Below are 8,269 nucleotides of genomic sequence, written 5' to 3'. Positions count from 1 at the left end.
AATAAATCTCAAAACATGAGGAAAAACATACAGGGCACCAATCAGTGTTTCTTATTGCTTACTTTCTAGTTTTCTCTTCGTTTAATTTTAAGCACAGTGAGAAATTGCATCACTTCATTTGGTGTCATAATCTCAATCCCATCCACTGCTGTATTTTTGACCCTGAAGAGTTTTCAATAAGAATGACAGAATAATCAGCAAGATTAAAGACACATACTGGATATATTCAACAATCATACTGCATTTGGACCATGCATAACGTAGATAATGCCACTTTATAGTTTAATCACGAGGGAAAACTCAGATGTAACTGGGTGGAATCTGATGTTTTTTCCTGCTAGTTCTAAGCTTTACATTCTCATTTTAAACCATTCTCTAATATGATAGTTGCTTGCTTAAATCTTACATATTAATAATAACACTGCAGATGACTGAATAAATAAAACACAAAAGCAGATTCCAAGAAATATTCTTTTTGGAATAATAAGCAGGTAGCCCTCAACGTACGACCACAATTGAGCCCAAAAGTTTTGTCGTTCATCAAGACAGCTGTTAAGTGAGTTGGACCCCATTTTACAACCATTTTTGTTAAGTGAATCAATGCAGTTTTTAAGTGAATCATGTGGTTGTTAAGTGAATCGGATTTGTCCCTTTGACTTTGCTTGCCGGAAGTCAGCTGGGAAGGTTACCAATAATGATCACATGACCCCGGGACTGAACTTTTTCACTGCCATTGTACCTTTGAACGATCACTAAACAAATGGTTGTAAATTGAGGACTACCTGTTATTTCTCCTTTGTAAATCTAGATTTGCTCTCGGGGGGGTATGTGCATGTTTGTTTATTTTTTATGTCTTCAAGTCATTGTTGACTCCTGAGAAATTCCTGAAAAGTCCAGGGAGTGACTGGCCCAAGTTCATCCAACTGGCTTTGTGCCTAAGGCAAGACTAAAACTCGTAGTGTTTTGGTTTCTAGCCTGGTGTCTTAACCATTATACAAATTAGCTTTCTCTAATTGGCCCTACACATAGTAAATAAGAATAATCCTGCCGGGCAGCGATCCTAAACAAGATGAATTGGGATTAGCAACTGGCAGAACATTTAATGGTAGAGTTGTTAGATAACTCTGATTTTTCTTCAGCCACAGGAAAAGGCAGCAAGTAGCCAGAGTTACATTACTATTGAAATCAGATGTGTTAAAAGATAGATGTGATTTTTTTTATCTCTTTACTTACCTTACAGTTATCACTCCCATTAAATCCAATACTTCAATTCAGTAAATTTTCAGAGGAAAGAGGGAAGGAAGGAAGGAAGGAAGGAAGGAAGGAAGGAAGGAAGGAAGGAAGGAAGGAAGGAAGGAAGGAAGGAAGGAAGGAATTGAATATGAATTCCTTTCAATATCCCTTCCTGGAAAACCTGCTGATAATTCCATTCTACTAGTTCTATATTCTAATAAATGAGTATGTTGTGATTTTGCGAGACTCATGGCAGCCATTCTGTAAATGTGAAACATGGAAGTTGTTGTGTCCTGGGCCTGATGAGGCAACTCAGCAGGCCCAGAAATGTTGCAAACGGTCCCGGGCAACCTAAAAGCTGCCCGGGACCAGACTGGCTGGCCCCGGACTTATGCGCATGCGCAAGGCGCAAAGAAAGGATTTTCCCTATTGTCTGGACTGCCTGGGGGTTGGAAGACTATAAAAGGCCTGCATGCCTGTTTGTAGAGTTGAGTGAAGTTAAGGAGCAAATAAAGAAGCTTGGTTACAACATGTGTCGTGCTTCAATGCCTCGAACCCCGAAACATAAAAGTGGCGACGAAGGTGGGATCGCTGCAAGGAAAAAAGCAATAAGAAGAGGATAAGCCTCATCTGATGAGCCTGAAGCCTGGGAATCGGCATCCAGCTCTGCACTCACCTGCCAGTACAGCATCGCTGGAGGTGAGCTTGGCAAACGGGCCCATCCCCTCAACGAAGGCTTGCAGCTAGGCATGCGAAGCAGAAGATGTCGAAGCTAGGGCGTTTGTCAGAGTTCGACGTCTCTCACCCGGAGTGCTGGAACTCCTATGTGGCCTGGGTAGAAAATTATCTAAGGGTTAACCTGGTTCGGGAAGACGGCCTGAAAGCCGCAACCCTGCTGTGTGTCTGCGGTCAGGACACTTTTGACGTGGCCGAAAACCTGGTAGCCCCTGCACTGCTGGAGTCTGTCACCTACACAGACTTAAAAAACATCCTGAAGGATCACTTCCATCCCAAACTATCTGTAATTGTGTGGAGGCATGCTTTTGAGCAGAGGGACCAGAAGCCGGGTGAGTCTGCTGCTGAGTTCATCGCTGCCTTGAGACAAGCTGCCAGGCCTTGTGAATTCAAGGACCTGGAAGAATGCTTACGAGACCGCTTCGTCTGCGGTCTTAGAATCAGAGAGCTATAACAAAAAATCTTTGCTAAAGCTGAAGTCACTTTTCAAGATGTCTTGCGCGAAGTTGCAGCTGAAGAAGCAGCGGGCGGCGCTGTGAAGGCCTTGCGGCTCACCAGAAATGCTCCAGCCATCACGACTGTCCATCAAGAGGTCGCTCAGGAAGTTCAAGACCTGGATCCTGAAGAGGAGGTGGACAGACTTCACCAGCCGGCGGTAAGCAGACCACGAGAGAAACCAGACAAGGCCCCAGCAGCCCTTCAATGTCTCATTTGCGGAGGATGCCACAAGCGCACGGACTGCCGGTTCCGCTCTGCCATTTGTCGGGCATGTGGTAAGCAAGGCCACATTGCCACCATTTATTTGGGTCGCCAGCAGGTGCAACCTCGGGAAGAATTCCTTCGGAAAGATACCAGGGTCCCCAGCCAACACAGGGTGGGTTTCTGAGTGTTGTGTAGAAGCATTTTGCGAACAGGGATACACAAGCCCCTTAAGAAGAAACTTTGCATTGATGTACAGTTACAAGGGGTTCCCTTATCGATGGAGCTGGACACCAGGTCTGCTCTATTGATCATTTCACACAATACCTTTAAAAGGATTTGCTGCAATAGTGGCCTTCGAGTCAAACTCAGGCCATCGAACTTAATTCTTATTGACTTTCAAAATTCAAAGGTTAATGTACTTGGAGAAGCCATACTCAAGGTGCAGCGTAAAGCTTTCCAAGGCCTCTTAGATGTGGTGGTTGTTGGGGGTGATTGTACGAGTCTAATTGGACTCGATTGGTTTGAGGCCCTGGGAATCCAGGTAACTGGCCTGAATAGTCTGCAAACTCCAGGAATTGCAGAAGTCTGCAGAAAGTTTGTGGATGTATTTAGTTCAGAGCTTGGTTCATACAAGGGGCCTCCCATTGCCCTGCGGTTAAACCCAAACATCACAACGGTTAGGATTAAGCCTAGGAGGGTGCCCTTCACCCTCAAGGGCAAGATTGATGCTGAGCTGGACAAGCTGCTCCAGCAAGGCATCTTGGACCCTGTGGACTCATGGGTCCATGGGAAACCCCCATTGTAACACCTTTAAAGGCTAACGGGGAAGTCCGAATTTGCGCGGACTATAAGTGTACTTTGAACACAGCTTTGCAACAGCATGCATATCCTGTACCAGTAGTGAGTCATATTATGGCCTCCCTCAAAGGGGGAAAACTGTTTACAAAGCTTGATTTAGCACAGGCCTATCAACAGCTACCTGTTGATGAGGCAACTGCTGAGGCCCAAACAATAGTGACCCATAGGGGTGCTTTTAAAGTAAAAAGGTTACAATTTGGGGTGAATGTTGCTCCTGGAATATTCCAGAGCGTCATGGAGTGCACGCTCAGGGGTATTCCGGAGGTTTGCCCTTACTTCGATGACATCCTCATCGCAGGGGAGTCATCACAGAATTTGGCTGAAAGATTAAGGGCTGTGTTGCTGAGGTTCTGCCAAGTGGGCATCAAATTAAAAAAGGAAAAATGCAAAATTGGAGTTACGTCCACAGAATTTTTGGGCTTTAAAATAGATGCTCAAGGCATCCATCCTGCAGAATCTAAATTGAAGGCCATTCAGGAGGCCCCTAGTCCCAAGTCTAAAAGCGAGCTTCAGGCTTTCTTGGGACTTCTTAACTTCTATCATGCTTTTCTTCCCCATAAGGTTGCAGTGGCTGAGCCGTTACACCGGCTCTTAGACAAGCAAGCTCCATGGCAGTGGACTAAGGTCCATGACAGGAGTTTTAAGGAGGTCAAGGCCTTGCTCTCATCAAATGCGGTATTAGCCCATTTTAATGAGCAACAGCCTGTATGCATCACTTGTGGTGCATCCCCTTATGGGATGGGTGCAGTATTCAGTCACCTGAAGGCTGATGGGACACAAGTCCCTGTGGCTTACTATTCAAGGACTCTGTCATCTGCAGAGCGGAATTACGCTCAGATTGACAGAGAAGCCTTAGCAATAGTGGCTGGCATAAAGAAATTCCATGATTTCTTATATGACCGCCACTTCATGGTCTATACAGACCACAAGCCTTTGCTGGGGTTGTTTACAATGACCAAACAAACCCCACACATCATGTCCCCATGTATGCTGAGGTGGTCCATTTTCCTGTCAGCATATGACTACACGCTCATTCACAAACCTGGAAAAGAAATGGGCCATGCAGATGGCCTCAGTAGGCTACCTCTCACACAAATAGAGGCAGATCCTGCCCCTGCTGTTAATATTCTCTCTATTCAGGAACTGCCTGAATCTCCCCTCAATGCTAGGGACATGGCTTCAGAAACTTCCACTGATCACATGCTCACACGTGTGCTGACATGGGTGTTGTCAGGATGGCCTGACACGTGTCCAGATGCGACGTTTCAAAGCTTCTGGCAAAGGAGGCACGAACTGTCTACATTTAATGGATGCCTGTTATGGGATAGTAGAGTAGTTATCCCAGCCTCACTGAGGTCTAGAGTCTTGTCCTCTCTGCATGAGGGACATCCGGGCATTGTGCGCATGAAAGCGCTTGCATGCAGCCATCTTTGGTGGCCTGGGCTTGATAAAGCTATCGAGGCCCAGGTGCACGGGTGCCAGGTGTACCAACAGTAATGGCCTTAAATGCCTCAGGTCCTGTACACAGGTGGGAGGAGACACAAACCCCTTGGTCAAGGGTACATTTAGATTATGCTGGGCCCTTTCAGGGGCAATTCTTCCTTATCCTGGTGGATAGCCATTCCAAGTGGCTAGAGGTTGTACCTGTCTCCTCCACTACTACTGCTAGGACCATCCAGGTGTTGAGAGGAATCTTCGTGACCCATGGACTTCCTAATGTCCTCGTTTCTGATAACAGTCCTCAATTTACTTCTTGTGAGTTCCAGGCTTTCCTTCAGGCCAACTTGATCAGGCACGCCACGTCTGCTCCCTTTCACCCTTCCACCAACGGGCAAGCTGAATGGATGGTGCGCACCACCAAAGACACACTCAAAAGAATCATGCACGGTAGCTGGCATCACAGGTTAGCAGATTTTCTTCTTGCACAGCACACCACACCATGCACTGCCACCGGAAAGAGCCCAGCTGAACTTCGCTGGGGTTGCCGCCTCATCACGAAGTTGGACAGACTGCACCCAGACCGGGTGGCTTCACAGGTGTCACAGCCGCAGGCACCTAGGAGACTTCAGGTGGGCAATCCAGTTTGGGCACGGAATTATGGTCCTGGACATCTCTGGGTCCCTGCTGTCATCTGTAAGATATCAGGGCCACTATCATACGAAGTGACCTTGGGAGATGGCCGCGTCCTTCGGCGTCACATCAACCAACTGTGCTGGCGGTTGGCCCCCGACCTTTCCGCTCCAGATTCTGCTCTCAGGGGGGAGGAGGCCCAGGAATATGGTCACACGTCAGGTCAAAATCCTGGGAACCAGTCTTACTGTTCCTGGGGATGGCCGCAGGAGGCTACTAAGTCCACAGTGGAGGAGCAAGAGCATCCTCACAATTCAGCTATTGCTCCAAACAGGGAATCATGCGTATCTGCAAGTGCTCCAAACAAGAATTCATCCCAGGGTGTGGCCTGCGCATCCACAAGAGCGCCAAACAGGAATTCTCCTGAGGGGGTTTGCCATAGAGGCGGCTCCTGACTCTGGCACCTCGGCCACCTACACAGGGGACTGGAACTATTGGGGCACATCTGCAATGCAGGTCACATCTGAGACTGGTCGCGGGCTCGAGGGACTAAGTTCCTAGGAGCAATCCATGGTAGTTGGGGAGACCTCCGCTCCACCAGTGGGTTGGGGAATTTCCTCCTTTCCAAGGGGACCTGGAGAGAGCCCAGACAACTCAACCAGCATGCCTCAACAGGGGTCACCTGCAAATTATGAGCATCAAAGTCCTGGTCTAGCGAGCTCACCAGACAGGTCGGTAGGCCAGGCACCCTTAAGTAAAAGTCCTGGTCTGCCTAGCCGGGCAGGTGAGATGACAGGCCAGGCACCCTCCCTGACCTTGCGTAGGTTGCTAAGGCCTACTTGCGTAGGTCGCTAAGGCCCCTCCTAAGCATCTGGGAGACTATGTGAGGTTTCTGTCATCACAAAGGAACCTTGCTGGTCTATAACAAGGTAATGGGGACCTACACTTGGCAAAAGATAGACACACTAAGTCTAAAACTGGAGAGCGGGTTGTTCAGCTAAACTTATTATTTTATAAAAATATTTTGCCTGTGTGTGAGTAGGGAAATTCTTTTCTTTTTTTAATCAGGGAACAATTGTATTTGTGTGTTCCATCTAGGGGGGAGGGGTGTTGCCTGATGAGGCAACTCAGCAGGCCCAGAAATGTTGCAAACGGTCCCGGGCAATCTAAAAGCTGCCTGGGACCAGACTGGCTGGCGCCGGACTTATGCGCATGCGCAAGGCGTGAAGAAAGGGTTTTCCCTATTGGCTGGACTGCCTGGGGGTTGGAAGACTATAAAAGGCCTGTGTGCCTGTTTGTAGAGTTGAGTGAAGTTAAGGAGCAAATAAAGAAGTTTGGTTACAACATGTGTCGTGCATCAATGCCTCGAACCTCGAAACATAAAAGAAGTAATTTTGTGATTGCAGCTGCAACAAACTCTATCAAAAGTGCCCTGGACCTTAGGAAAGTTGCTTATCTCTAGAGCAGTTTCTACTACTATTACTACTACTACTAATAATAATAATGATAAAGTTGGAAGGGACCTTGGAGGTCATCTAGTTCAACCCCCTGCTCAGGCAGAAAACCCTATACCATTTCGGACAAATGGCTGTCCAGTTTCTTCTTAAAAACTTCCAGTGTTGGTGCATTCACCGCTTCTGGAGGCAGGTTGTTCCACTGGTTAATTGTTCTAACTGTCAGGAAGTTTCTCCTTAGTTCTAGGTTGCTTCTCTCTTTAGTTAGTTTCCACCCATTGCTTCTTGTCCTGCCTTCAGGCGCTTTGGAAAATACTATATACATGTTATTTCATTCTCCCTTTTTACAAAATGTTATTATAGTATATCAAACACAAGGGCAAAGAAATAAATAATGTTTAAAATACACGTGTTTCAGTTAACAATGCAATAGAAAAAATAAATAAGAAAATAGGGTATGATTGGGAAACTCATGTCACAAACAATTCCATAGTTTGATCAAACTACAAGAAAGTAGTTTGCTTTTTTTTTTTTTTTTTTTTTAAAGGAATCAAATTTTTCTTGAAGCAAGCATTGTCCAAAGGTATTTCTGTGGTCATGTGGCCACCATCACTATAACGCATGTGCAACAGAACTTTGCTATCTGCCTACTGAAGTGGTACCTATTTATCTACTCGCATTTGCATACTGTAGTTTTGAACTGCTAGATGGGCAGGAACTGGGTCAAGAATGGGAGCTCACCCCATCCTGCAACATTCAGATCTCAAATCCAGGCTGTCAGTTTTCCAGCAGACAGCTCAGCATCTTTAATTGCTGAGGCATTGCGGTTGAATTATTTCATTCAATCTTCATGCATGCAAATTTCACAATTCCTTTTGTTTTACAGATTTGACTACTGTATTCAAAAGAAACCTATGCATCTTTGACATGAAATGATTGTTTTCTTGCATATAGTTTTTCCCAACCTCTTGTCTTATTCATCCTCAGCAGCACAATCACCCTGCAGTATAAAGTTTTCTTGCTATAGAGGTAGTCCTTGACTTACAACAATTCATTTAGTGACCATTCAAAGTTACGATGACATTGAGAAAAGTCACATGACCAGTCTGCAAACTTACAATCATCCCAGCATTCCCGTGGTCATGCAATCATAATTTGGGTGCTTGGTAATCAACATGTCTTCATGATGGTTGCAGTCTCCCAGCACGGATACGATC

The 8,269-nt window shown here is 46.1% G+C and overlaps 1 pseudogene; it reads left to right on the top strand.

Moving 5' to 3' along the window:
* Positions 1–1,996: 1,996 nt before the first annotated feature.
* On the top strand, positions 1,997–6,025 carry LOC114922291 (annotated as a pseudogene).
* The last annotated feature ends 2,244 nt before the right edge of the window (positions 6,026–8,269 follow it).

This window comes from Protobothrops mucrosquamatus, unplaced genomic scaffold (assembly GCF_001527695.2).
Source record: "Protobothrops mucrosquamatus isolate PMUCROS unplaced genomic scaffold, P.Mucros_1.0 scaffold45, whole genome shotgun sequence".
In the NCBI taxonomy this organism is placed as follows: Eukaryota; Metazoa; Chordata; class Lepidosauria; order Squamata; family Viperidae; genus Protobothrops; species Protobothrops mucrosquamatus.
Note: the sequence above shows the minus strand (reverse complement) of the source record. Positions and strands in the feature narration are given on the sequence as shown.